Raw genomic sequence first — 26,853 nt, 5'->3', positions numbered from 1 at the left:
CTCTTCTCCAGAAGGAGACCCTAGGGGGTTAAAAGGCCGCTTTCCTTAATCCAAAGAATTTGCCAGGAGGCACCGGAAGGCACCAGTATCGCGGAAGCCCACCGGGAACCCGAAACCCAGCCGAAACCCAGCCGGCCGTCATTAAAAGCCACTCCGAGTCACCAGAGAATAACCAGCACCCCTTTCGCCCTCCCGACGCCACTCGCCGCCCCCATCCATTTTCGCAGCAGTCTCAGACTCGTCCCCAACCCCAGCCCGGAGACTTTCACTTTGTCCCATGCCTCCCGAGCACTCCTCCCCGCCCCGGTGGGGGCAGCTTCTGGCTCCAAGCCCCCACCTCGGGGCTCCCAGCCTGGTCCCTCGCGGCCGACCCCAGCAGCCACAGGTAAGCTTACGCCCGGGGTCTCGGGCAGCAAGAGGCCGCCGCCTGTCACTGGGCTCCGGCTCCACAAAGCGCAGGGCGGAGGCAGCCGCGGGTGGCTCGGCGTGTGACCGCGGCGGGGCCGCGCGGCGCGGGGCCCGGGGGGCGCGGGGCTGGGGCCGCCGCCGACGGGGGAGGAGGCAAGAGCGCGGCGCGCAGAGCCCGGCGCGGCCGCGGGCGGCTGCAAAAGGCGGCCTGGATCGCCGCCGCCCTCCTGCCCGCCCGCCGGGGCCCCGCGTGCCGGCCCCGGCCCCGCCCCCGGCCCGACCCCCACTGCACGGCCGGAGCCTCCAGGGCAGCCAGCGCTGGAATCTGTGTCCTCCTTCCGACAGGAGAACATCAAGGCAGCAAAGCACAGAAACTTCCTCCCTACCGCAGCAAGCTTGGGGATAGGGCGCCCACGGGGCTGGGGCCCTTCCCAGGCTGCTGGGTCTCCAGCCCACGTTCCGGATGGACGAGGTCTGCAGCACCGCGGCCGCATGCCCTCCGCCCCCGCCCCACCTCAGCTGCGAAATGGGGGCTGGCCCCGACGCCCCCCGTGGTCCCTTCCGGCCCGCGATTGTGGGCAGCCGCTCCCTCCCGGCCCAGGCATTAGCCTGCACTTCCCCGGGCGCCGCTTCACAACTAAATCACCGCGGAAGCTTCCCAGCCAATAAATCACCTGCCCACCGGGCAGAGGGTCCCTCCCACTCCCTGTGTTTGAGACCCGCCAGGAGGATTCAGTGAAGGACCAGACTTAGCCTTTAAGACCAGTCTGCAACCTCCTATTCCAATAGTGGAGGCTTTGCGTTTTTGATTTTCACCCTGGCTGAGATATGACTCATCATTGTCAATTTTCCATATAATTCATACAGTTCGAAGGGAAAATCTGTCAAGGCACAAGAAAGCAGCAAGCTCTCCTCTAGTGTGAGGAGGAGTGACCTTTGTTACTTGACAAAAGTATCGTTCATATGATCAACAGGCATCCTACGCTGCGTGCACACAGCATATCACCGGGAAAGACGGAGCGGAAAGATGGCCCTGCCCTCAAGGAGCTGCAGTCTGCCCAGGAAGGCAGACAGGTAAACAAACCAGTCCTAGGGCCTGCAAGAAAAGCAGCAGAGGAACAAAGGGTGGTGGGTGGAGCTAGGAAGAGGAAGCAACTTACTCTGCTTGCTGATGTCTTAGAGGAAGTGACAAGGAAGAGCGTGAGCCTGCCAGGTGGGCTCCAGCAGGGCTTCCAGCAGAAGTCAGCCAGGAAAAGGCACAGAGAACATTCTGGGAACTGCAAGGAGGACAGGGTGTGCAGAATGGAGTGCCAGCAGATAAGACGAAAGAGGCAGGCAAGGATCGGGTTGCAGAGAGCCCTTCAGGCTGCATGGAAGAGTTACTAATTGTAGGCTGGCAGAGAGGCTGAAGCTGGAGCTTTCCATGAAAAGAGTGGATGAGGGCTGTGCCAGTGGCAGTGTGGCCTAAGTGTAGATTAGGGACAGACCAGTTAAAGAGGCCGGTGACACAGTTCAGGTATGAGATGAGGACCTGAACTACTGGCACACTCCACCTTAGCAGTCATCAGAATTCATGCTTCTTAATCCATTCTTGAAGTATTCAGGTATTTACTGAGCACCTAGCTGGGGTCTAGGAAGATTTAATAAAGGTTGCCATGGACCTTTATTGAACTGTGATTCATTTTTGCAGGTAAGATAAATATGTGTGAAGTCATTACAGAACATTCTGAGATGTTATCTGGCCAAGCATAAAGAAGTAAGGTACAGCTCATCAGTGCAGCAAGGGACCCAAGAAGGCTAGACTGCAGTAGTCTGTAGTAGTTCAGAATGCCTTCACCAAGGCAGTGACATCAGCCAGATCACGAGGGGTGGGCAGCTACTGCAGAGGTGGGAGGTGACTTCGTGACCGGGCCCTCTGTGAAGGTCAGAGGTGGAGAATGGGAGGTGGGTTATGGGAGACAGAGTCTATACAGACTTGGAGCGGGCAATCTGGAGTGAGCCAGGCTGTGGAACGTCAGGACCATGCAATCTAAACGTGGGCTTGATGCCAAGTGACATCTAGTAGGTCCAATAAAAGAGGCCTACACAATGAGGTAACATGTGAGAAAGGCAGACTCGAGAACATCAGGGTAATGTGGTAGAGCTGGACAAACTCAGATCCTGTTTCTCCCATTTATTGTGATGTAATCCTTTGAACATCATCCATTCAACCAATAGTTACTAAGTACCTACTATATGCCAGAAGCCTCATATGTATTAATTTGAAATCTTTACAATTATTATCCCCATTTTACAGACAAGGAAGCTGAGGCACAGACAGGTAACTAGATCAACTCCTCAGAGACAAAGCCAGAATTCAAACTAAGCCCCCTCAAATCCACGTACTTCACCGCCACACTCTGTAAAATGCAGGCAGGCGTCTACAGTGGTAACTATTTTCTGTTACCATTTTCTATGACTCTGTACTTTCCTCTTCTTGAGTCCAACATCAAATCATCAAGTCCTCAGTATTCTTCCTAAGAAGTGTCTTTCAACACCCTCCTTTCCTGCCTGTGCTAGTGGCAGTCCCAGGCCAGATCTTTCTCTCTCTTTCCTAATAACTAGCCTATTAACCATCTCCCCTAGCCAGCCATTTAAAAGTCTCTGCCAAGGAATTTTTCCAAACCATAGATTTCATCCTGAGTCCCACCTTAACTAGCCCTTAGCCGCTACCGAAGAACAGCATGATGGTCTCTGCAGGACAGTGTTTACACTCCTTAGCCCTGAATTCAAGGCCCTCCAGGATCCTGGCCCTGCTCACCTTTCCAGCCAGACGTCCAGTAATGCCAACTGGCCCACACTGGGACCTCTGTCTCAACTCCAGAATCTGGGTAAGGCATCTCCAGGTTCACCTCAAAATCTCTCCTGCTCCCAAATGAAACCAGATGTCCAGTTACTCTCTCATTTGTTTATTTGTATAAGGCCTGCTGACCCCACTTAAAGAATTACATCTTACACCTAGTGCCTCCCTCCATATAGCACTAGGCAGTTGACGCTCACCATATTTTTTGTCTCCTTTAAAAATTATTTATTTATTTATTAACGATGAGGTCTCGCTATATTGCCCAGGCTGGTCTCAAACTCCTGGCCTCAAGCAATCCTCCCGCTTTGGCCTCCCAAAGTGTTGAGATTACAGGTGTGAGTCACCGCACCTGGACAAGTGAAACCAACAATGAGATGCTGAGGGCCTGGGCTAGGGTGGTCACAGTGGAAATGGACTGTTGAAAGACAGGTCCATTTTGAACTCTCCTAATAGAGCTGACCTCTTGACTCCATGACGCCAAACTCTCCTAGTTTTGCTCATACCACTTGGCCTAATTCTCTACTCAACCTCTAAATGCTGGAGTCTCCCCAAAGCTTTGTCCTAGGGCTTTCTGCTATATACATTGTCTCCCCATATGATCTCCACTGTTCCTTTGGTTCTAAATATCTATTGAGATTCTCACTGGTATTTCTAAGACTAAATCTATGGTCCAGGTCCACTAGGAACACTCAACTTGAACATCTCACAGGTATCTCAAACTAATTACTTCCAGAAATAGGAATTTGACATCTGGTGGTGAACACAGACCTACCACAGCTGTCAATGTATATCAATACAATGCTATCAAGAGCAAAGCACCCTTGGCCCCACTTTAAAAAAAAAAAAAAAAGGAAGTAAAAGCTTCATGTGGCCTGTACTGTTACTTCTCTATGGAAAGCCACAAGGCCTCAAAACCAGCAAAACATCTGCTTCTCAGAGACCAGCCTTTACCTTGTGGTTTACCAGAAATGTAGAGTTGCCTTGAAAATCGAAACAAAGACGACCACTCACAGTAGTCAATGATTGGAAGGGGTCACAGGTGAAAGAGGCTTCTGTTGTGGTTATCTCCTTGCCCTCTACAAATTCACCTCTCTTCAAATGAAGACCTTGAAGTTTTTAAGACTTTAACAATTAACACTATTGACTTACAAATCAACAGGCCCTATAAGCCTCTAAATGCAAGTTCATGGACATAGTCTGTTTCTTAACAGTCTTGTAGTTGTTGAGCTGAAATTGGGCATTTCCAGTGCTGAAACTGAAGGCCTCATGAATTATTTCTGTGTCCATTAGTTTTTCTATCACTCCCAGTGTATAGATATTAGAATAGCAGGATGCCAAGGGTAAAGGAGGAAGGAAATGTAGAAGGCGAGTCATTGGCTTGGCCACTGCTGCCAGAGCTGGACAGCTCTGCTGTTTATGCTTGCTAGCTCATAGCCTGCCCACTCTCAGACGCACGAACTGAGGGTCTTGGGATGCTGGCACTTGTTTCTCCGGTGTGTTCATGCCTAACCAACCCAACTATGTGCTGCTCCTTGGGAACACAAAATAAGTCCTTTTCTGTTTCTGTATCCCCACAGCCAGGTGAGATCCAAATATAAATATATATTTATGGCAAGGAGGTTGTTGCTTTGTGTTACAACTTACGTTTATGATTTTGTGCTCTAATTTTTAGATAAATTGCTATAGTTTTCCACTATTGAGCTGAAATTTCACATCACCATCAAAAGTTACCTACCTACAACTCCCTAGTAGAGAAAATTTAACTTCTGGCTTTAAAAAAGTTAAGTTACCTGAACCTAGCATTACTAGCCTTGGGTTTTAATAGAACCTGGAAAGCTCTATTTTGAATTTTGCTACAGTGGAAAGAACACAAGGTTCAAACTTGGAAGCCATGTGATCTAGTCTGCTCCTCTGTTCCAAAAAGGAAATTCTGACATGGCTGTTTAGACATAGCCACTTTAGAAACAGCTATATTGGAATAAAAATAACAATAACATAAAAATAAAAATAACCAGGTCAAAAATGCATTAAATTAATGTGTTCAAAAGTTCCTCGTGCTATTGCTTGAGCCCACCCCCTGTCAGAGTCCCCCAAGCCTTGTGCCTCTGCCTCACTGGTCTGCCTAGATACTGATCCTCACCTCTCCACCCTTGGGATGGCAGGTGGGCCTGGTGCAAGTAGCATCACCATTAACCTACTGATAAGTACAAACGGCATTTTTATATGCATCATGGTATGAAAAAGGTAGGGAAACACCACCCTAGAACAATAAAAATGGTGAACACTGAGCGCTATAATGTGCCAGCCACTGTCTTAAAGGCTCTAACGCACTGGCTCATTTAATCACCACAACAACTTATGAGGCAGAGGCTACTATTATTCCCATCTTATAGGTGGGAAAAGTAACCATGTATCACTAAGTCCTTGAACCAGGCTGGGAGGGTCAAGGGAGACCAGTGTAAAAAATCGGGACGCCTCAGAGCTGTGGTGGGCCTAGGAATGGAGCCGAGGGTGCAGACCAGGGATGTGTGATGTGGCTGCTGCCTGTGTTTGCATTCCAAGATATTGTTTCCCAAAAAATCTACGTGTGGATAGAGAATACTGGGCTGACAGTAAATCCTTCAGAGGGTAAGGTGTGTAAATTCCCCCTATCTACGTGTGAAACTCCCAGCACATCTCCTTCTGGCGTCATCCCAGGTGCTGGACCTGACCCCTGTCTGCAGTAGCAAGAGAGCAGAAGACAGGGGCTGAGCTACAAAAATGGCTAAAAGATACCTCTGCATTAACCCCTGGCTGAGAGCTTTCAAAATTAACTCCCTCTGGTGAATTTTAACTAGTGTATCACAGTCAGAAACTCACCATGACTTCTGAAAAGCGACGTCTACTCAGTCCTCTTACATAACTGTTTGGAAAACACTGTAGGTATTAAAATGATTCCCACTGTGAAAATGGCTCCTTCTGTTTTACCCTGTTTACTGCACAAAATTTTATGTTAATAACTTACTGGTTCACAGGGGACAGAAAAGCAGGCAGATCTGCAAGTAAGCAAACTACAGTTCCCTGCAGAAGACACAGAGGCAGTGAGTAAGAGGAACAGACCCATGTGAAGACACAGAGCAGCAGACGAAAAAGACACATCCTAAATGTTAAAGGTAAGGAGGGGTAAGGTAAAAAAAAAAAAAAGGGGAACACGGATGCCAGGCAGAAGAAATAAAAAAGCCTTTCCAAACATTTGTATTACATGATGCTGGCTCTCACTGATAAACCACTGGATGAGAACTGTCCTTCATTCATATCATCCTGTTGGTTACAGATCCCACCACCCCATATCTAAAACACATTTCCTTCTGGAGCTTTACTGTTGATGCTGCTTTGAGATGTATCATTTGGTTTGAGTTTTAAATATTTAACATTTTAATGAAAGGGTGACTGCAGTAAGGCACTACTTTTTCAATAAAGAGCAACATAACCAATTTGCCTGGGAAGAGACCTGCCAGCAAGCCATAAGGAGCATTTCCAAAATTTCCAGTATAGTCTGCTCCCAATTTCTGCCTCCACTTTAAAAACACTTTGCACTTACTAGTGTTATTCCAGGAGAGCCAGTTAATAGTTTAATGAAACTAGTTAGAGTTTAAAGGCAGCAAATGGGATAATTTAAAATAATCATCCCATTTTTATTGATGATTCTCAAATCTCTCTCCAGATATGACATTTTACCCTAGCTCAGACTTGCACCTACACTTTCTATTCAGACTAATGTCCTCCGTAGTTTTAGGACATCACCATCCCAACTTGGGCACTGACAGCCCATGGGCCACATCTTCCTCAAAGCGGCAACTCAGGAACCCAGAGAACTGACTGAAATAGTTCAGTGTTTCTTGAGTTCCCCAAGGCCTTCAGGTTTCTGTGCAGAGTGGAAGTGGTAGCGGTAGTGGCACAAGTATGCTAATTGCCACAATACACTCTCCAAGGTAAGTGTCACCGGGCCCGTTCTACGGATAAAGAAACTAAAGGTTAGGTAAATGGAATATCCTGGCCCATCCCACACCTAATCATCATCAGGGCCAGGATTCAAGTCCAGTTCTAACAATAAAAGCCATGCCAATGGTAACAGAGTGAGTGTGAGCTGCTAAGTACTTCTGTGTATTAACTCATGCCACAAAAGTCCATACATGCCATAGGGTGACCCAGTGCTACACTGGGTAGGCCCCTCCAGGCATTCCTTTGTCTTCCAAATACCCACTGAGGTGCAGGCCTATTACCCTTACGTTACTACTGGCACAAGTAAAACATCTTCCTGCATATACCTTAAGACAGGGGTCTTCAGTCCCCAGGGTACAAACCACTACCAGTCCATTGCCTGTTAGGAACTGGGCCACAGAGCAGGAAGTGAGCGGCAGGCAAGTGAGCAAAGCTTCATCTGTATTTACAGCTGCTCCCCATGGCTCAAATTACTGCCTGAGCTCTACCTCCTGTCAGATCAGCAGTGGCATGAGATTCTCATAGGAGTATGAATCCTACTGTGAACTGCGCATGTGAGGGATCTGGGTTACATGCTGTTTTTGAGAATCTAATGTCTGATGATCTGTCACTGTCTCCCATCACCCTCAGATGGGACTGTCCAGTTGCAGGAAAACAAGCTCAGGGCTCCTACTGATTCTACATTATAGGGAGTTGTATAATTATTTCATTACATATTACAATGTAATAATAATAGAAATAAAGTGTACAATAAACGTAACACGCTTGAATCATCCTGAAACCATCCTTCCCCCCAGTCCATGGAAAAACTGTCTTCCACAAAACTGGTCGCTGGTTCCAAAAAGGTTGGGGACCTCTGCTGTATACCACTGTAGTCTTATAAACACTGTTTAATTAACCTAAACATTTAAAATGTTTCCTTTCTTCAATAATAAATTAACCTTAGTTTACTGTAACTTTTTTTACTTTATATAGTTTAAAACGTCTCTATTAAACTCATGGGCCTAGCACCTCAAATCTCCCCAGCTTCTCTCTCACCAAGCCAGCCTGCCCTCTCTTAGCTACCTGTGGCCCTATTTCTGTCAGCTGCAGGAGAGTTCTCCAAGAAGAAATGCCTAGCTTGCTCTCTGTCCATTCCCACTCCTTTCATCAGTCACCATGCCCTCTAGATTGATTCTTCATGGAGTTTCCTGTTCAGCATGCTCCTCTGTTTTTGCAGGGGCTCTGCCAACTACAGGGCCACGTCATGCCAGTGACTGCCCTGGTCTCCTCCCTGGCCTCAGTGTGTCTCCACACCCCTCCCCCCCAACATTCCAATTCTGGGCATTCTGTATATTAATGTGTCCTCTTATTTGAAGACCTGTGACAATTTCCTAGCACGTCCAAACTATCGGTCTGCTAGTTAACAGTCTCCACAATTGGGTTCCCAATCACCTACACCACCATGTAGTGAAGTCAGTTACTGCAGTACCCCATCCTGATTCCATTCTCTGGGTATTTACCAATGCCTTTCTCTCTTCCCAATCTAGAATGTCCCTTCTTCACTTTTGCGTATTCAAACACATCAATTCAACTAACATTCATCGAGCACTCATTCTAGAGAACACACTGTGCAAAGAGCACAGCGCGAGGCACTGTGCGAAGCGTGTTCCAGTTTCAACTCTATCCCTACAGAGTCCGCTCTGCTCTCTCTCCCTTCTCTGAAAAACAATTCCTATTTACAACTAGAATTAATAACCACTTCTGTCATTAAAAGGTCTATAGATCTTCCACCAAATTGTGGATTCCTTTCCAGCAAGAGTTGAGTATTTCACGTCTTTTGTAATCTTCAGAGTGCCTAGCAAACTGTAACCAAGCAATATGATAACTGTTGGGCATGGGTATTGTTTTTGGTCCTAGAGTTTTCCCTAAAACACTATACATGTTTGGTAGATGGAAACAAAATTTCTAATCAACGTTAGATTTATGTTTCTTTTTATCCAAGAAGAATGGAGATGTAAATAAGATTTCAAAATAGGATGAATTCCTTGGACTTTCAGTGCAGAAAACACTGTTTTATATCTACCAATCTTAGAGGGATAAAGGGTGTGATACTTGTTAAGGTACTTCTTAAGATACTTTAAAGGAAAGTCTACATATACCTATACACAAACTTTAACTCTTGAAATAAAAGCACATGTCAGAGATTATATGCTGTATGCTGGATATCCATGAGGAAAATTTTCCCACAAACAACCTGGCATGGTTCTGCCACTAAATAACTACATCCCCTGTACTGGTAACTAGCCCTATCTCAGGACTGCTGTGTTCCTGGGTGCAAGATGGGTGTCCAGGCCTCTACCATCTTCAAAGTCTCAACTTCTATGTGCTTGGTTCTCTTAACAATGGACAGTAGCAAAGCAGGGTAGCCTCTTGGTCCTACATAGAGACAAGAGGAGGACTGAACTATTTCCAAGAAGACATCCTGTTTTGCATGACATGTTTTGTCAACTGTCTTAAATACCTTTAGTATCTAATAACACCACTTCCACTTGGTTCTCCCTCTCTGGACATGTGTCTTTGAAATAAATCCTAGTTTCAGCACACACAAAAAAGACCTGTTTCCCAGGCTAGTCCAGAAGATTCTATGGTAATTACAACAGGATCCCATATCCAAGACCCCTGAGTAACAGTCCACTTCTAAAAGAAGTCCTCTCTAGGGTCAAATATGGCAGCTGTTTAGCTGACACAGAGGAGTAATACCAAAGAGTTCTCTTTTCTGTTTCCTTTCTTTTCCTCTTTTTCCTTAACTTCCAAAGGCCAAAGAGAATGAGAAGGAGCACTTGGGAAGGTAGATCTAATATAATCCTGCCTGGCTGTTCTGCCCTTCTCAGTCCATGAGTATCATGATAATGGGCAGCTCCTGGTTCAAATCGTTGTTTTATTTCATCACCCCACCACTAGCAGCCCCCAGTTAAGATTAGCTATAGAAACATAACACAAAGGGTGACTGAAGTGCCAGGTCTTTCAGTGTGTGAGGCCAGCAAGAGTCCAACAGCCCCTAAATGTCCCAGCTGACTCTTCTGATGATGTGCCCAGAAATGTCTACAAAAGCTGAGCAGCTGTCAACTCAAGACTTCCTGCCACACCTGCGCTATCACTGGAATCAGAGAATGATAAAGCTAGAAGGAATCATTAGAGAACTATGCTGGTTGAAGCCCTCATATTACAGATGAGAGCCATAAATCATTTAACTGAAATTAAACCAACAAATCAAACCACACATACCCACAGAATCTTTACATTTGTGACAAACTATATTTTCTAGAGGTGGCTACTCCAACACAGATTCCATCCCATATGCTCTTGCAATGTGATAATGACACTCCTTCATTTTCAGGTGGGTCTCTCTGTTCTCCTGAGCCTGGGTAGACCTTTGTAACTGTCTTGACCAACAGAATGTGACAGAATGATACCAGGTGACTTCTAAGACTACGTCATACAAAGCAATGCAGCTTCTGCTGGGCTCTCCTTCTCTGGACATGTATCTTTGAAGCCCTGAGTCCGGCTTGCCTGAGACCACCAGGGATGGAGAAATGCTACAGAAGCCCTAGCTATTCTAGTCCCCAGCCATCTGAGTCTTCCTAGCCCAGAATCGTAAGTGAAGAAGCCTTCAAGATGATTCAAATACCACCTGTCACTTGACTACAACCTCGGAAAGCCCAAGTCAGAGCTGCACAGTGAAGCCATTCCTAAATTCTTGTCCCACAGAAACTGTGAAAGATAATAAATGATCATCATTGTTTTAAGTTAGGCTAATTTTTATTATCGGGGTAATGTGTAACATAGTGATAGGAAACTAATACAAGATTCATTGCTAAAACCACTAAAAACTTTAACCTGTTAGTCACTATTAATTTAAGCAAACAAATAAGCAATCTTCCAATTATGCTTCCCCAATTTGCATGCCTGTCACTATCTATAACCTTACTCTGCTTCATTTTAAGGCCTGGCTCTTACCATCACCATATATGATATGATCAGATGACATGACATAGGCTACGTTACTGAGTATATGAGGAAAGGGTCTTTGTTTTGTTCACTATTATATCCCCAGCACCTAGAATAGCACTTGATAACACATAGCAGGTGCTTGATCACCAGTAGCTCAGTACAAGAATGTATCTGGAGGTGACTGGGCTTAAGTCTTCCTCCAAGGCTATTTGATCTGTCATCATCTGTTCTCCAGTTTGACTGAACATCTCTTGATATATATTCATTGCACTGTTAAGTTTCTAACATCTAACTACTACTGACAAAACCATTAGATGTTCTTAGTTCAAACCTACTAGAGGAACTACGCCATCCCCTCCGTGATGCCAGCTCAGCATCCAGAGTAAAGCCAGTGATTTCCTTTGTCAACACACCTGTATGCCAAAACCCTTCCCAGGAGGTCTCAAATACCAGATAAAAGTTACTCCATTTTTCATTCAAAGACCATGTGCCCAATGGGAAAATGACCTCATGCTAGTGGTTTAAATAGCAACTGCACCCACTAACACAGCCCATTGAGCTATCCTATAGATACAACTCTGTCAATGCCCCTCTGGGTCTAGATAATTACATTGAGTACACTGAAGTCCTTTCATTATTGCAGGACCAACAGAAAGTATTGCCACTGGGCGAATATCAGAAAGCATGCATCAATGCACTTTCAAGTCAAATGAGAACTGGCTAGTTAAGCAGCAGCATTAACAGATGTAGAGATCGCACCAGCCAAATGCCTCTTGCCAATTATGTCCACACAGCTACGCCCAAATTAAAAATAACCCAACACAGCTGGGTGCGTTGGCGCATGCCTATAATCCCAGCACTTTGGGAGGCTGAGGCAGGCAGATCACAAGGTCAGGAGTTTGAGACCAGCCTGGCCAACATGGTGAAACCCCATCTCTACTAAAAATACAAAAATTAGCCGGGCATGGTGGCGTGTGCCTGTGGTCTCAGCTCCTTGGGAGGCTGAGGCAGGAGAATCACTTGAACCAGGGAGGCGGAGGTTGCAGTGAGCCGAGATTGTGCCACTGCACTCCAACCTGGGCGACACAATGAAATTCAATCTCAAATAAATAAATAAATAAATAAATAAATAAATAAATAAATAAAATAACCCAACACTCATGACAGAACCCAAATGGGCATGGGAGGCTCTTTCCCTCCCTACAATATCACCCTACAGTCTCTACATAAATGCCCCTGTAAAGTGGCTCCTAAGTAGGTCATTAAAATGTTCACCTTTCCTTGGCAAAGTAGATCTCAACACAGGAGGAAAGAGAAATAAGCTAAAAAAAGAAATGTGGATTGTCCAGAAGTTACAAGGGAACAAAAAAGTGGAAATCCTTAGCGAGAAAACCTTTTGCAAAAACTGTAATTAAAGGAATCTAGACCAGTGGTTGCCCGATAGAAATATAAGCCAAAAATGTAAGTTTTACTTTTCTAGTAACCGTATTTTAAAAAGAAACAGGTAAAGTTAATTGAAATGTTTTATTTAACTCAATAGATCAAAAATATTATCATTTCAACATGTAATCAATATAAAAGTTAGTAATGAAATATTTTACATTCTTTTTCTTCCTGCTCAGTCTTTGAAATCAGTGTGTATTTTACACTGACTGCGCATCTATACTTGGGCCAGCACATTTCAGACGCTCAACAGCCACAAGAGACCAGTGGTTACCATACTGGAAAACACAGGTCTAGAATAATCCTAACTTCTTTTTTTGTAAAATACTAAATCATCCAAAGCACTCCAAGTTTTCTATTAGGGAGGCAAAATAACTATACTGTTAGAATCATGGGCAATGATATCATAAACTCCTAAAATAAAATCACATAGGGCTGTTATTTCAAATTACGTAAAACTTGTCTTCCAGAAGAACTCGACCAAATGCCAAAGTTCTTAACATCTGCCCCACTTCCCAAACAAGGGAAACTGAAGACCCCGACGAGCACCAGGGCCTTCTGTCAGCTCCTGACAGAGAAGGGGCTCCTGGATTTTGTTTCCCCTTCATGACAATACAACATGGGACTGGGTTCCTAATTTGACTCTGTTCATTTAAAGAATGATCTCAAAGAAGAAAGGAAAATCAATGACCCCTTTAGGAAATGTAGTCCAGGGTGGGGGTGGAAGGAGCATTTCAATGACAAAAGCCAAACCTCAGTCATAATGCAGATCCCTGTCTAACAGGTGGTCATTATTTTTTTTCTTTTCTTTTTTTTTTTTTTTACTTTTTTGAGACGGAGTCTGGCTCTGTCGCCCTGGCTGGAGTGCAGTGGCGTGATCTCGGCTCACTGTAAGCTCCACCTTCCTGGTTCACGCCATTCTCCTGCCTCAGCCTCCCAAGCAGCTGGGACTACAGGTGCCCGCCACCATGCCCGGCTAATTTTTTTGTATTTTTAGTAGACACGGGGTTTCACCGTATTAGCCAGGATGGTCTCAATCTCCTGACCTCGTGATCCGCCCGCCTTGGCCTCCCAAAGTGCTGGGATTACAGGTGTGAGCCACCGCGCCTGGCTGTTTTATTTTCTGTTACAGGTACTCTGGTCTCCCGCCTACCCCATGCAGGATGGCTATCCCCATGCAGGGCGGCTGTGACTTTCAAGAGAGTCCCCCAAGGGAAGGTCCCAAGATCAGGGGCTGATAATGGGCCCCACCACAAGGCTATGCTGCTGGCTTTTGTTTGGAACAACAGCGCTCCCATGATACCTCACTCTTGCTGAAAATATTGGTAATATGGAGGCATGAACACAGCTGTGTGTAAATTATACACACAAACAGATTAGATCTGTATATTTATAAGGAATACAAACATACTAATAGCTCATTTACATACACAGCTGGATACACTGGGCTGCATGCAGAGGGGTTTGAGTTCCAAAATATTTCTCTAAAATTTTACAAAAAGAAATGCTAAGGTTACTGCTAAGCCAGGCTGCTCCCCTGACCCTCATACAGTATGTCCCCAGAAATAGTCCTTTTCATCCTCATTTGTGATATCTGAGATGCTATGAAGGAGAAATCTCAACAAGAGCTGTTAGATTTCACTTTTATGATTATTTATTGTTATTTTTAGAGACAGGGTCTTGCTCTGCCACCTAGGCTGCAGTGGTGTGATCACAGCTCACTGTAACATGGAGCTTCTGGGCTCCAATGATCCTCCTGGCTCAGCCTCCTAAGTAGTTCAGACTACACGTATGTGTCAGTCACCATGCCCAGCTAATTTTAAAATATTTTTTTGTAGAGACAGGGTTCTCACTATGTTGCCCAGGCTTGGTCTTGAACTCTTGATTTCAAGCAATCCTGCTCCCTCAGCCTCCCAAAGAGTTGGGATTATGGGCATGAGCCACTGCGCCCAGCCAGATCTCACTCGTATAGGAAAAAAATTATAGGATAATTTTCAGTTAAAAGGATGCATACATATATGAAGAGAGACCTACTAAAACATCTGTTACAACAGCATATAGTAAGGCAGAATCTTTGCATTTTCAAAATGTTTTCATAAACTTTATTTTTTAGAGCAATTTTAGGTTCACAGCAAAATGGAGCACAAGGTATAGGGATTTCCCATATAGATGGGTCTTTGAATTTTTTAGCTAATTTTGAAAACTTGTGAGAAGAGCAATCAGCATTTTGTGCTCACTATATTAAACCTGGGAGAGCTGGGCTCTGATTCTACGTCTGATTCTACCAAGGCCTCAGTTTACCTCTGATGGTATCACAAGTACTCAAATTTAGCATTTAAAAATACTAACTTTTAAAATGTTGAGTGTTCCAGTAAAATAGTTAAAGAAAAAAAAAGGTAATAATCCAACTAAGAAAAAAATATTAACTTATACATATCTGGATAATAACAGACTCATTCATTACAGGCCCTAATTTTATTATTTAAAATGTTTACAACAAAGCTCTCTAACTGATATTCTCCCTTTCTCTCTTTTTGCCTTGATATGGTTTCTATAAACTCCTGGTTTAAAAAAGAAAAAGGGTCCATTTCTGAGGCTTGGGTTTACTGTACTTACAGTTCCACCAATAAATCATCTCCCAATCTGGGCTGGAGAAGCACTGGCCACGGTTTGATTGCTCCAGCCCCAGGTTGCCAGGCAACCCACACAAGGGGGAAGTCTGAGAACCGCTGACAGATAGCCAAGTGGCTGAAACAACAGACTTCTCTCTGTCAAAAATGTGTTTGAGAGAGCCACTTGCCCACCTCTGCTCTCTGCTAAACACTACATGATTGTAAAATCAAAATCAAAAGGCCACTGTAATAAAAACACACTTCCTGTTCAATTACTAATTGTTCTAAAGCTGTGGGGAGGCCCAGATCCTACAGTGTATGGCAACAGAAATGCGATACTGTAAATGAGATAAAGCCAGCAGCATGCAAGAAACCTGATCTAAATGCATCTCTGCAGCTTTCAAGTCAGGGGAGCTGGTGCGTGGAGGAATCAACTGCCTAAGAAAGCACCAGGAAGAAAATAATGAATGTCAAGATGTTAAAGAAACAAAGCAAACAGTAACTATGAAGCTAGAGGTCAAGACTACTTAGTAATAAAACCAAGAACATTCTCCATTGTTTTGAAACACAATCTGGAGGCAATGGAAGTTCTCTCCCTCAGAGATGGAAAGGAGGAGCAAGGAAGGTTGATGACCCTTGGGAACCACACCCCTTGGCAGTTCCAGGTAGATTCCCTGATACCTGACTGTAAATGGGATTACAGGAAATAGCAGCATCCTTAGGGTAATGCGGGACAATTACAGGTCTGAGAGTCTAATGCAACATTTAAAATACCTATGGTGCGAGCTGGGCACAGTGGTTCACGCCTGTAATTACAGCACTTTGGGAGATCGAGGTGGGTGGATCACCTGAGGTCAAGAGTTTGAGACCAGCCTGGCCAAAACAGTGAAACTCCAACTCTACTAAAAATACAAAAAATTAGCTGGGCGTGGTGGCAAAAGCGTGTAATCCCAGCTACTGGGGAGGCTGAGGCAGGAGAATTGCTTCAATCTGGGAGGCAGAGGTTGCAGTAAGCTGAGATCGTGCCATTGCACTCCAGCCTGGGCAACAAGAGTGAAACTCTGTCTCAAACAAACAAACAAACAAAAAATACCCATGGTGCATGTACCAAGCCAGTAATACTCTGCCCAACACCAACACCATCCAGCATCCTTCCATGAAACCACTGTATTGAAACTGTCATATTGGACTTTGGAAACTATCTGTGGTATGTGGAAGGGGCCAGCACTGAGTGCACAGTTCTTTATCTCTTTTGTGCCATGGACCCTTTGGCAGTCTGGTAAAGCCTAACTCCTTCTAAAAATGGTTTATGGCCAGGCACGGTGGCTCACGCCTGTAATCCTAGCACTTTGGGAGGCCGAGGCAGGCGGACAGGAGGTCAGGAGATCGAGACCATCCTGGTCAATATGGTGAAACTCTGTCTCTACTAAAAATACAAAAAATTTATCTGGGCGTGGTGGCGCATGCCTGTAATCCCAGCTACTCAGGAGGCTGAGGCAAGAGAATCGCTTGAACCAGGGAGTCGGAGGTTGCAGTAAGCCGAGATCACGCCACTGAACTCCAGCCTGGCAACAGAGTGAGACTCCATCTTATTAAAAAAAAAAAAAAAAAAGGCTGGGCACAGTGGCTCACGTCTGTAATCCCAGCACTTTGGGAGGCTGAGGCCAGCGGATCACCTGACATCAAGAGTCAAGAGTTTGAGACCAGTCTGGCCAACATGGTGAAACCTCGTCTCTACTAAAAATACAAAAAAAAAAAAAAAAATTAGCTGGGCGTGGTGGTGCACGCCTGTAGTCCCAGCTACTCAGGGAGGCTGAGGCAGGAGAATCGCTTGAACCCAGGAGACGGAGGTTGCAGCGAGCAAGACTGTGCCACTGCACTCCAGCCTGGGTGACAGAAGGAGACTCCATCTCAAAAAAAAACAAGGTATGCCAGAGTAATGTAAGTACTCTATGAACACATTCAATAACAAGAGCTAGCAGAGGGTTTTCTTCAGTTCTGGCAGGTTTTTTGTTTTTGGGGGTGAGAGGGCTATGTTGCTTTATCATGTGACCTCAGATGATAAACCCTTGGAGGGCAAGGATAGCAAGTTTCTCATCATTCAATCTCCAACGCAATGTGCAGCCCGGTTTCCTGCCCTAAGCTTCCAAACTAGCCCTCTCTACACCACTAGCCCAGCTCCTATAGGGGCCTGGGTTTCCTTGACTCTCCCAGTGCCCAGAATTGGGTCTGGCATATAAGAGGTATAAGACCATATTCCGCAAAATGGTATGTATGGACACAAAAGACATTTTTTTCCTATGTTCTCTTTCCAACAATCCATCAGCCTGAGAAGGCACACGCTCCTGTGAGGGGATGCAGCCTCTCTTCTTCTACCCCCACCACTGCCCCCCTCTCACTTCACAAAGGCAGCTTCCTCTCCCCCGCTCCCATCTGGAAGGCTACCGGGCAGCATTGCCCCAGGGGCACTGAACAAGGGGACAATTTAAAACACTGACACTGGTGCTGACACAGTGCCTAGCTCCGAGGTCAGGATGAGAAAGACTCCACAAGTCAGATACTTTCTGATTCTCTGCTTTCAACAAAACACAAGGAGGTCCTAGTGGAAGTGTCATCTGATAGATTACAGAAAATCAGTCTGATGACAAATTGTACTTTTGGCATTACTATGGAAAGAATTCAAATAACTGAGTGACACTATAACAAAACCATCATTCCCATCTACTCACTCATGTAGACAAGGTTTCTGGGCACTTATGTGTTTTAAAAAAAACCCATACAACGTATTTCCAATAAATGTTAAGCAAAAATTAAAATTATATCAACATTTACAATATTTCGTTGTTTTCATCAACTGTGCTCTAATAATCATAATTTGAAAAAAAGTTTCTTCTATACTTAGCTTTATTATTAAAGGAAATAACCATACACCCAATTTCAATACACACACTTTTTGTTGCAGGAAGTACTAAAGGTGAATCTGATACTAGACTTTCAAGCATAAAATGTATCACCTTAGTATAAAGTCCCTGGGGAAGTAGAATGGAAATAAAAATTAAAGGGGGAAAAGAGTAAGATGCAACATTGGACTGGTTTTAACTCAAATGTGGGAACAAAGAAATGACTTAAAGTTGGAATTTATACTTAAAAGGGAAGCAGAGCAAAGAAGTTTGGAACATTTGCACCCTGGCAATGTGGCAAAGAAAGAAAAGCTTTTGGTCGGGTGTGGTGGCTCACGCCTTTGAGAGGTCGAGGCAGGTGGATCACGAGGTCAGGAGTTCGAAACCAGCCTGGCCAACATGATGAAACCGCATCTCTACTACAGATACAAAAAATGAGCCAGGCATGGTGGCACTCGCCTGTAATTCCAGCTACCCGGGAGGCTGAGGCAGGAGAATCACTTGAACCCAGGAGGCAGAGGTTGCAGTCAGCCGAGATTGCACCACTGCACTCCAGCCTGAGCAACAGGAGAGACTCCATCTCAAAAAAAAAAAAAAAAAAAAAAAAAAAAAAGCTTTCTCAGGAGAGAAGGCTGTAAAGCAATCGCTTGCTAGAGATATTTGCGTAACTAAAAGGGAGCCAAGGGCTGATATCCAAGACAAAGAGGGAAAGGCTTTGAGGGCATTTCAAAGACCTTCCCAGCAGCCCCTCCCATCATAGGATCAGAAACCTAAGAGGAAAGAATGGTTTCCAGGGCCAGGCTTGGAGTTTGCTGCCCTCTGCAGCCTCCGGACATTGCTTCCCACAGGCCCCTCTGGCTACATCCTTGGCTCAAAGGGCCTCTGATATAGCTCAGGCTGCTGCTTGAGAGGGTGCAAGCCAGAGGTCTGTGGCAGCTTCCAGGTGGTGTTAAGTCTGCAGGTGTACAGAGTGCAGGAGCGATGGAGGCTTGGCAGCCTCTGCCAAGATTTCAGAGGATGTATCAGATGCCCAGTCCAGAGGCCTGCTGCAGGGATGGAGCCCTCACACAGCTATTCTACTAGGGCAGTGTGGATGGGAAATGTGGGGTTGGAGGGCCCACACAGAGTCCCCACTGGGGCACTGCCTAGTGGAGCTGTGGGAAGGGGCCATTGTCTTCCAGACCCAGGAATGGTAGATCCATCAGCAGCTTGCACTGTATGCCTGGAAAAGCTGCAGGCACTCAAAGCCACAGACGTGGAACTGCCCAAGGCCTTGGGAGGCCCCCTACCCATCACTGCCCCCAGGATGTGGCAAATGGAGTCAAGGGCTATTTTGGAGCTTGAAGATTTAATGATTGCCCTGCTGGGTTTAGGACTTGCATTGGGCTCAATGCGCCCCTTTCTTTTGACTGATTCCTACCTTTTGGAATGGGAATGTTTATCCAATGCCTATACCCGCATTGTATCTTAGAAGTAAATAACTTGTTTTTGATGCTACAGGCTCACAGGTGGAAGGGACTTGCCTTGTCCCAGATGAGACTTAGGACTTTTGAGTTTATACTGGAATGAGGTAAGACTTTAGGGGACTATTGATAAGGGATAATTGTATTTTGTAATGTGAGAAGGACATGAGGTTTGCAGGAAGCCAGGAATGCAATGATATAGTTGGAGTATTTGTCCCCTCCCAAATCTGATGTTGAAATGTAATCCCCAGTGTTGGAGATGGGACCTGGTGGAAGGTGACTGGATCACGCGGGTGGATCTCTCATGAATGGTTTAAGCATCATCCTCTGGGTGCTGTCCTTGCAATAGTGAGTTCTTGCAAGACCCGTTTGCTTAGAAGTGGGTGGCAGCCCCATCCCCTTGCTCCTTCTTCCACCATGTGATGTGGTGTTCCCGCTTCAGCGTCCGCCCTAAGTAAAAGCTCCCTGAGGCCTCCCTAGGAACTGCGCAGATGTTGGTGTCATGCTTATACAGCCTATAGGACTGTGAGCCAATTAAACGTGTTTTCTTTATTTAAAAAAAAGATGATAAGGGGCATAAATCACTATGGTATTTAAAATTCACTTTTAATATTTAAAAGAGTGATGGGGCAATTTTATTTTTAAATGTCAATGTTTGTAATGTTAGAAGTTAAATCCTTATGATTAAAAAAAAAAAAAAAAAAAAGGCCAGGTGTGGTGGCTCACACCTGTGATCCCAGCACTTTGGGAGGCTGAGGCGGGCAGATCACAAGGTCAGGAGATCGAGACATCCTGGCTAACATGATGAAACCCCATCTCTACTAAAAATACAAAACAATTAGCCAGGTGTGGTGGCAGGCGCCCACAGTCCCAGTTAGTTGGGAGGCTGAGGCAGGAGAATGGTGTGAACCCAGGATGTGGAGCTTGCAGTGAGATGGAGCCACTGTACTTAAAACAACAAAACAAAACAAAACAAAAAAGGTCAATTTAAATTTGGGAGTGGGTATGTGCTTTTAGGCAAAATTCTTTTAGGGGTTTCATAGGGATAAAACATTTTTTTAAGCTTTGTATCTACCTAAAGGAAGACCCATAAATTATTTGGGGTACCAAGCATGCTTCCACATCTCAGCTATATTTAGTCTGGTTTCACCTAACAGAACCAAACTAGGGTCACTGAAAACACTTTCTTGAACCAAGACAGGCTGCACCATGATCCTGCAGTATGTAACTGCTGTTCCACCAAGGTACAGACTTTTATTTGAATTCCAAAGCTGACTATGGCTCTATTCAAGGACAGTAAAAAGCACCAATTCCTCAGTGTGCCAATTAAAGTGCTTGGCACCTTCCATTCTGTCACTTCAGCCTGGACTCTCGCATACCCACACCACACCCGAGCATCTGGACTCTTTTTTCCTTATTTTTCAGCCATCATCTATCTACACATGCAGATGGGCCAGCCCCAGTGCTCAGTGGTTGAAGAAACTAATCTTCACGAGCAGGAAATTACCGAGGTGATCTTGGTTCTGAACCAACTGCACAAGAGAGACAGACAATCGTCTTCCATCATCAACCACCTGGGGTGGGAACCTCACTTTTTTTTTAATACTTTAAGTTCTGGGATACGTGGGCAGACGTGCAGGTTTGTTACATATGTTTACACGTACCATGGTGGTTTGCTGCACCCATCAACCCATCATCTACATTAGGTATTTCTTCTAATGCTCTCCCTCCCCAAGACCTCCATCCCCCAACAGGCCCTGGTGTGTGATGTTCCCCTCCCTGTGTCCATGTGTTCTCATTGTTCAACTCCCACTTATGAGTGAGAACATGTGGTGTCTGGTTTTCTGTCCTTGTGTTAGTTTTCACAGTGTTGATGGTCTTTACAATTTGGCGTGTTTTTGCAGGGGCAGGCACCAGTTGTTCCTTTCCATCTTTAGTGCTTACTTCAGGAGCTCCTGTAGGGCAGACCTGGTGGTGACAAAATCTGTCAGCATTTGCTTGTCTGTAAAGGATTTTATTTCTCCTTCGCTTATGAAGCTTAGTTTGGCTGGATATGAAATTCTGGGTTGAAAATTCTTTTAAGAATGTTGAATACTGGTCCCCACTGCCTTCTGGCTTGTAGGGCTTCTGCAGAGAGATACGCTGTTAGTCTGACATGGGCTTCCTTTTGTGGGTAACCCAACCTTTCTCTCTGGCTGCCCTTCACATTTTTTCTTTCATTTCAACCTTGGTAAATCCAATACTATGTGTCTTGGGGTTGCTCTTCTCGAGAAGTATCTTTGTGGTGTTCTCTGTATTTCCTGAATTTGAATGTTGGCCTGTCTAGGTTGGGGAAGTTCTCCTGGATAATATCCTGAAGAGTGTTTTCCAACTTGGTTCCATTCTCCACGTTAATTTTAGGTACACCAATCAAACATAGGTTTGGTCTTTTCAGATAGTCCCATATTTCTTGGAGGCTTTGTTCGTTTCTTTTCTTTTTTTTTTTTTTAGAGTCTCGCTCTGTCACCCAGGCTGGAGTGGTGGCGCGATCTCGGCTCACTGCAAGCACTGCCTCCCGGGTTCACACCATTCTCCTGCCTCAGTCTCCCAACTAGCTGGGACTACAGGTACCCACCACCATGCCCAGCTAATTTTTTTGTGGGTTTTTAGTAGAGACGGGGTTTTACCATGTTAGCCAGGATGGTCTCAATCTCCTGATCTTGTGATCTACCCACCTCAGCCTCCCAAAGTGCTGGGATTATAGGCTTGAGCCACCGCGCCTGGCTTGTTCATTTCTTTTCGTTCTTTTTTCGCTAATCTTGTCTTCACGCTTTATTTCATTAAGCAGATCTTCAATCTCTGATATCCCTTCTTCTGCTTGATCAATTCGGCTATTGATACTTGTGCATGCTTCACGAAGTTCTCCTAATGTGTTTTTCAGCTCCATCAGATCATTTATGTTCTTCTCTAAACTGGTTATTCTAGTTAACAATTCCTCTATCCTTTTTTCAAGGTTCTTAGCTTCCTTACATTGGGTTAGAACATGCTCCTTTAGCTCGGAGGAGTTTGTTATTACCCACCTTCTGAAGCCTACTTCTGTCAATTTGTCAAAGTCATTATCTATCCAGTTTTGTTCCCTTGCTGGCAAGGAGTTGTACTCCTTTGGAGAGGAGGTTTTCTGGTTTTTGGAATTTTCAGTCTTTTTGTGTTGTTTTTTCCTCGTCTTTGTGGATTTATCTACCTTTGGTCTCTGATGTCGGTGACCTTCAGATGGGGTTTCTGTGTGTACGTCTTTTTTGTTGATGTTGATGCTATTCCTTTCTGTTTGTTAGTTTTCCTTCTAACAGTCAGGCCCCTCTGCTACGTCTGCTGGAGTTTTCTGGAGGTCCACTCCAGACCCTGTTTGCCTGGGTATCACCAGCGGAGGCTGCAGAACAGCAAAGGTTGCTGCCTGAGGAACCCCACTTTTACGCAGAGGTAAAATCTACCAAGCATGTGGATTCTAAGGTTTCGTTTCAGCTCCAGTGGAAGCTGTGCTGTGTTAACCATGTATGCAATGGACACAGAAGGTGTGTGTGTGGCACTTGCCTGCATCTGCCACCCCAGCTCCAGATCCAACTCGAGCCAGGCCCTGCCTGCTTCTCCGAATACATCTTGCACTCTCTATGTCTCCTCACAGGGTAGTTCTGTGGTCTGCGGAGCCGCTATTGTGTGGGGTGATCTGACTTGGATTCCTGAGTACTTCCACTCACCACTGCTGCAGCTCTGAACAAATTTCCTTCCTATCTCATGCCTATGTCATGTCATACTTCTGTGTTTCCATCTTTCTGTGTACCCCATGGAACTTCCCATTCTGCCCAGAACATCTGGGCATCCAAGTCCAACACTGCCATTAGAACATCATCTCCTTGAGGTGAGGAGTTCCTGTTCAGGGCCATCTGGAAGCCTCTGCACATGAGAGGCATTTAATAAACGTTTCTCCGATGACGTTTCCTATTATCAGTATCTGGGCCTTTCCGAGCCAGAAGAGGACTATTTAATTATTATTACTCTCATTTCTTAGTGAGAGGACCAGTGACTCTCCCAAGGTACAGCAACTGGTCTAAGGCACAGACTCAACCAGAAAGCGGTTTTACCAACACTTCTGCCTTCCCAGCATAAATATTCTAAAGAAAATAATTACTGCATTTTCCACAGATAGATGAAGAGTTATCTGAAAAAAGTAGAAGTGAGGGAAGGGAATAAAAAGGGGGGGAAAAAAAAAAGGATAGGCACAGTGGCTCATGTCTGTAATCCCAGTACTTTGGGAGGCCAAGGCAGGCAAATCATGAAGTCAGTTCGAGACCAGCTGGGCCAACATGGTAAAACCCCATCTCTACTAAAACTACAAAAATTAGCCGGGCATGGTGACACACCCCTATAGTCCCAGCTACTTGGGAGGCTGAGGCAGGAGAATCTCTTGAACCCTGGAGGCGGAGGTTGCAATGAGCCGAGATCACACCATTGTACACTCCAGCCTGGGTGACAAAGTGAGACTCCGTCTCAGAAAAACAAACAAACAAAACAAAAAACAAAAAAGGAGGAAGAACCGGAATTTCTTGTTTTTGAAAAAATCACAAACTGAAGAATGACCAGACACGATGTCAGCACCACTCACACAGGAAACCTCACGTACGAAACCTCACAAGACAACACTGCAGCTCTTTCGCTTGGTTAACTTGGGGACAGCCCTGAGACACGAGATCGGCCTTTATGGCCTTCTTCCCAGGCTGGTGGAAGATCAGGCTGCTCTGACTCCAAGCCAGCTGGGATTGGCGGGGCCTCTCAACACAGTCAAGAATGGCTAACGGCAGGCAGAAACATTTTGTGGCCTAATAAAGGATCAAAGAAATGTTCCTTACAGAGAGGAAATGAATTATCCACACATCCAGCTCCTTCATGTCTTTTGTTTGTTTGTTTTTGGCTCTTTGGCCTGTTTGGATAAAACATATTACACTGAGGAAGCATCAAAGAAAGTGAAACGACAGTGACATTTAAAGGGAACTCTGTCGGCTAAACAGAGCCCCATTTTGGGTTCAGCTCCAACTTCTCCCTGTTCTCTCTCTCCTGGCCATGGGGAGTATTCATCCACAGCTGACACAAGATTATCAGCAAAGTTTTAACAAGAACCAGACCTTTCTCTTCTAATCTTTTCCCCAATCCAAAATGTCAAGAAAAAACCTGAAAGAATATTGTTAGAATTTAAAAATATTATTGTGTCCCTCATGCTGAAAAATGCACATCTAGGTATGAAAAACGCATGGACTGCTCTGTCAAAGACCACTACGTGATTGCACTTCCGTAGCAGAGGTCCCATCTTTCCTTTCAGCTAAATTTAATCTGTTCTAAACTCTGAAAGTTATTGAGTCCTAAAGACATTTATTTAGCAGGTCCTAACAATGAGCAGTTTATAGGCAATTGTGAAACATGACCACAAAGATTATTGGATGGGGGTCAAGTAATCTGAATTTCTCGAAAAACACAGATCACTCTTGACTGACATGAGTGATCAGTGGTATCATTTACTCAGAATTACTTGAGAGAATAGTAACATGGAATGAGAAGCTCCTTCTACCCTGAAGGAGGCACTTTTATAGCTATACAACCTCTACCCTACTCAGTCTCTGTGTGGCAAAACTAGTTTATCCTCCTCATGGCATCTACCTGAATTCATCTTATTTAAGTTAATTTGCTTATTTGTCTGTGGTCCCTACTAGAATGCAAATCTCATAAGAACAGTACCTCCATGGTTATTTCTATTTCCAGAGTTGAGAAGGTGCCTCATACACAGTCAGTACTCATTGAGTGACTGAGGAGAAAAACAGCAGGAATATATTCTACAGCCAACACTCAAATCTGCGATCTTAGTTCTACACAGTCTTCCATTCACAAAACTCCGTCTCCTCGCACCTTTCCTCCACCTTCAACCTCTCCATGTTAATGCACGTTGGCTCCATTTACCAGTTAATGATTTAGTGATCCCATTGAGGAGCCAGGAGCTCCAAGGAACAGCCACTGAGAAGCACAGCACCCAGCAGAGCTGCATGTGGAGGCAACCCGCACCTCCCTCTCCATGGGACCTAAATGACCAGCATAGCACATGCTTCCTTCCTTCCCAGCCCTTCCTGTATTCCCAGCCCAGTCCAGACTAGACATCCTTCTGACCAGATGCTCACCCTAGCAAATCCCAACTGACGCCTCACATGGACGTCCCTTAGAGACCTACTGTCCTCTCAAACGCAGTTCTCCAAATGGCCTCATACCCCAACCCCCGAGTCCTGCTGCAACTTTCTCACTTTCAGATCCACACAGAATCCCTTTTACCCCCTCCAGTTATAGGAACAGAAGTTCAGTTTTGTCAACAGTAGCGATCCTGTCTCACCGTCTCATCAACGATGCCCATCTGGGTTCCCCCATCAGTGCCAACCACTTGCCAAACCCATCTCCTCCTTATCCTGTGACCTGAACCAAAGTATCTTCCTAGCTAGCTAAGTCTCTTCCTCTATCCTACCTTTTGACAGCACTCTCAGGAACGTGGAAAAGGTTGCCCACGGCCCTTCTAGTCTGTGTCTACCATTGTTGGTGCTCTTTATTCTAGCCTAGCCATCTACCGGTAGCCATACCTAAGATGTGAAACTACAGACTTTCCCTATTTACTCCACAGCTACCATGATCTCCACAATATCCCTCTTCCTGACTGTGCCCCTCAACTCCTCTACCACTTCCGTACTGGTTTCCCATGTTCTCTATGCAGCCTGGGGCTTAACTATCCATTATTTCAACAACGCAGTCAATACTCATTACCTCAGCTGGGTGCGGTGGCTCACGCCTGTAATCCTAGCACTTTGGGAGGCTGAGGCGGGTGGATTACTTGAGGTCAGGAGTTGAAGACTAGCCTGGCCAACATGGTGAAACCCCGTCTCTACTAAAAATGCAAAAATTAGCTGGGTGTGGTGGCGCGTGCCTATAATCCCAGATACTCAGGAAGCCGAGGCAGAAGAATCGCTTGAACCCCGAAGGCAGAGGGTGCAGTGAGCTGAGATTGTGCCACGGCCCTCCAACCTGGGTGACAAGAGCAAAACTCCATCTCAAAAAAGAACAAAAAAAGCCGGGCATGGTGGCTCACGCCTGTAATCCCAACACTTTGGGTGGCCGAGGCGGGAGGATCACCTGAGGTCCAGAGTTCGAGACCA

The 26,853-nt window shown here is 45.3% G+C and overlaps 1 protein-coding gene and 1 long non-coding RNA gene across 8 annotated transcripts in view; one reads left to right on the top strand and one right to left on the bottom strand.

Moving 5' to 3' along the window:
* RERE (arginine-glutamic acid dipeptide repeats) overlaps positions 1–26,853 on the bottom strand; it is a 463,614-nt gene that overhangs the window by 70,856 nt on the left and 365,905 nt on the right. The window contains exon 1 of one of the 7 annotated variants that reach the window (XM_007980671.3): positions 338–613. The exons of 5 other annotated variants lie outside the window; for them this stretch is intronic. The gene's annotated coding sequence lies outside the window, so the exon portion shown is untranslated. Of the gene's footprint in view, positions 1–337; positions 614–26,853 lie in introns of those variants that run through there. One more of the 7 variants, XM_007980673.3, reaches the window with a different exon arrangement.
* Positions 182–11,019, top strand: LOC103225654 (uncharacterized). The gene is made up of 4 exons (XR_494515.3): positions 182–385; positions 1,383–1,482; positions 6,265–6,402; positions 10,611–11,019. It is a non-coding gene; the product is annotated as an uncharacterized lncRNA (long non-coding RNA).

This window comes from Chlorocebus sabaeus, chromosome 20 (assembly GCF_047675955.1).
Source record: "Chlorocebus sabaeus isolate Y175 chromosome 20, mChlSab1.0.hap1, whole genome shotgun sequence".
Classification (NCBI taxonomy): domain Eukaryota; kingdom Metazoa; phylum Chordata; class Mammalia; order Primates; family Cercopithecidae; genus Chlorocebus; species Chlorocebus sabaeus.
The sequence above is the reverse complement of the archived record's forward strand: the minus strand, read 5'-3'. Positions and strand labels throughout refer to the sequence as shown.